This window comes from Teleopsis dalmanni, chromosome 2, assembly GCF_002237135.1.
Source record: "Teleopsis dalmanni isolate 2A chromosome 2, ASM223713v2, whole genome shotgun sequence".
NCBI lineage: Eukaryota > Metazoa > Arthropoda > Insecta > Diptera > Diopsidae > Teleopsis > Teleopsis dalmanni.
Window position 1 is genome coordinate 93,687,332 of NC_051847.1, and position 3,645 is coordinate 93,690,976.

Genomic DNA, 3,645 nt, shown 5'->3' on the forward strand with positions numbered 1-3,645 from the left:
TTTTGTTTTTGTTTTCATTTTTTATAATAATGAGATGTGCAACAGAAGTGCAAGGACAAGAAACTTGACAAATTTATTTACCACACGATTAGAGTGTCTCATCACTGACTAAGTGCAATGTTTTTGTGCATTTTTAGAGTCGTAACATTTCCTTCATTAAAATGAAAGATAATTCTGTGTCTATAGGATTTCATTTTATTTTGAAGAAATTGCATAGCTAAACATAAAAGTTAAGTCTTTTCGACAATAGTAATGCGTTAAAGATCAGAAGAGTATGTGCGAAAAGTTCAGGATAAATATAAAATCTGACGTAAATGTATTTTCTTCATAGCTAACATAATAATATAATCCATATTACATAATAATTTTAAGGATTTGAAATTCCCATAGAATTTCTTAAAAATTTCCATCATTTAAAAACTGTTTTAGAAATAATTCCAATCGCCTTTACAGAGAGAGCGTTACTACATTATACATCAATCATATAACCTACTTTTCTCCTACTATAGAAAATAAAAAACTAATCTTCTTAGTTTTATATTACACAATTTACTAAATGGTCGTAATATTGGCCACATTAATCCATCATCGGGTTTCAACCTGATGCTGGAGCTCTGTTTAGACGCCTATGCTGCGTGCGTGTCTTTTTCCAGTCTTGCGGTTAGTGATATCTCAATTTGGTTCCCCGACTGTATTTATTTTTTTAAAAATATTTGATTAAGTTCTTTTGTTTATGTAACATGATATTGACAGGTGTCAATTGACATTGACAACCCTTTAACAACTTGCATTTATCCAACACTCTGAATCAAACGAATAAGAATAAAAATAATTCCCTTTATGGTGATTTTGTTTGGTAAATCTGGATTCAATCTAGATTTACTATCGGTTTGTCAAATTTTGTTGTCCAATCGAACATTTTTAGAGTATTCTAACATTTTTTTAGTCCTGTTAGTAGACATGTACTATATGCTATAGTATGTACAAATACATGTATCGAACTAAATCACAGGTTATCTATCAAATTATATAAAACAGCTGTTATTTTTTAGTTTTTGAATTTGGCCGCACTAAAACTTAAGACGTAAGATTTATTGCACGTAAAACCTAACTCTGAAGTTTTTGTTGCTTCACATGTTTTCTTTCTTTGATTGGTTGCAGTGACAGGCCATTAGATAACTTCCATGTACCTTAATTAGCAATTTTTCGTCGTTTTGCTACCACATTTCTCGCAAGAACCCTGGTATAGAAGAGTAGAGACTAAATACATCCCGCCAAATTTGGGTCATTTAATAGGTCATTCGTCTTCACCGATAAAGAGTCAGCTTTATTGTTCCCCCGAATATTCCTATATCCAGGAACCCAGTTGAGGGTGATATCAGCTAACCGTTTTAGCTCGTCGATTGTTTCTTTACATTCCTTTTCAATCTTTAATTTAGTTGTGAAAGATTCAAGGGTTTTGATTGCTGCCTGGTTGTCAATGAAAATGGCAACACTACATGTGTCCGCGATGTGACTTGCAACTTGCCGACAGGCTTCTTTAATTGCTATGATTTCAGCCTGAAAAACCGTAGCCTCATTAGGTAGCCTAAGAGAATTATTTATGTTTTCAGATGGTACTAAAATCCCTGCTCCTGACCAACAGTTCTTTTTCCTGCCATCTATATATTTTCCTTCTCCATTCATTCTTTGAAGGGAGTATTGTCTGAAAATTTCTTTCAAAGTCTATGTACGGATTCAACTAGTCCGATGTCATCCTATACAGACAGTTTGGAACTGAACCTAGAATTTTACCTACGGCTTATAAAAAAGACTTTTTTTTGTGAAATCGTAATTACTCAGTGTGAAAAGTATCTTAATTTATACAAAACTGAAAATTAATATTTTTTCTTTAAAGTCAGAGTATATAAAAATAAGATTTCCAACTATATTAAAACATTTTACAATGCAATATAGTAAACATTTTAGTCGTTTTGACAAATGCAATTTGGTTAGTATATTGAAGCTGCACAATGCCAGTGCAGTTCGTGCTGCATGCAACTTTTATGATATATTTCAGCACCTCAGTTAGGAAATATGCATGCTGACTTCGAGCTCAACAAAATTTTGTGACAGATTTTACTTTTTCATTGTGCAGTTTGTAGTCTCTTGTAGTTTTTTTGTGTGACAAATTTAATTTGATGCAGCTTACAAATTGCAAAATACAGCAACAGCACGTTTTTAATAAAATGTATGCAGAGAATGAAATGAACATATTTTTTACTCTATCGAGTTGATTTCTTGTGCTGGAGAATACAGTACTGAGATGCATAAAAAGCCCGTGTATATTTTAATTTGAAATATGGAATATTCAATTCATTTTATACTCTTAGATTTTCTTTTTCTTATCTGCACTTCAAGATATAATAAATTTTATGTGCGTTTTGTTACATTTTTGCTTTTTGCATTTGCAAGGCATTTTCTGTTTGCATCCTTACGATTTGCAATAAACGAAATTAATATGCAGCACAGCATTCCTTTTGCTCAATTGCATTGCGTTTTTTCAGTTTTCTACTTAAAGTGAAATGTTAAATTTCTAACATAAAAATTGTAATTTTTTAATACAAAAAAATAAAAAAATACTAAAATCTATATAAAATCAGCTAATACAGTTAAACCATGATCATCTTGGCCATCTTGGTTATGTTCAGTCAAGTGCATTAATGCTGCACAATCCTGCTACTTCTTGCATTTCGTCTATGGTCCCGAGTACTTTTTTATTAATGGAAAAACTGCAGACTTTTTCTTTTGCGATTATTCTCCCATTTTTTTTTGTTTTTTTTTGTGAAATAAGTTTTTGACAGCACTGAACTACAACAGATTTTCTTTTAGTTAAGTGAGAAATTTTATAATAAAATGATTTAAATATTGTGCATTAAAATGGTTTAAGATGAATTCAAGTAGTTATAAAAATTTAAATAACGCACAAAAGCGCCAATTTTCCTTTTTCTAACTATCTATTTCAGTTGCAGTCAGCGGGTCCAGCAATTTCTAAGGATGCTGCATTTCCTGCATTTTTAAGTATTTTTATTCAATTTTTGTAATTTTATACGTTTGTCATCTTTAAGTGCTCACTTTACTGCTTCTCATAGTTAATGGCTTATTTAAAATAAGATCTAAATTAATTACACATAATTTAACTTAAGGGGCGAATGTTTCAAAATTATTGCTCTTGAATGCAAACGTTTTTAAAATTATATTTTGTTGTAAAAAATATAATAAAAAAGAAAATATAATATAATAGAAAATATAATATAATAGAAAATAGAAACAAAAACTCCAGAAAAAATTTAGATCAAATTTAAATTATTGTTCCAATATTCGGTTTAATATTTTTCGATTCAAACGTTATGTAAAATTTATTCCGATTTTTTACATCTATAAGAGATTAGATTTACGTATCTATAGATAAAATATATATATAGTCCATTTTTGTACTTTCTATGTGGACTATATAACAGCTGAATTGATTTGCTTGATAATTATATTATATTGTGTTTAAATATAGGTTAAAATATTCTTATTTAGAGTCAATATTTAAGGTTGTCACAATATAAAATCAAATAATCAGCAGTTTTAAAACTGTTGAAACAATCTTCATGATAT

General features: G+C 29.6%; 1 pseudogene; it reads left to right on the forward strand.

Moving 5' to 3' along the window:
* LOC119675086 overlaps nt 1-3,645 on the forward strand; it is a 52,076-nt pseudogene that overhangs the window by 34,697 nt on the left and 13,734 nt on the right.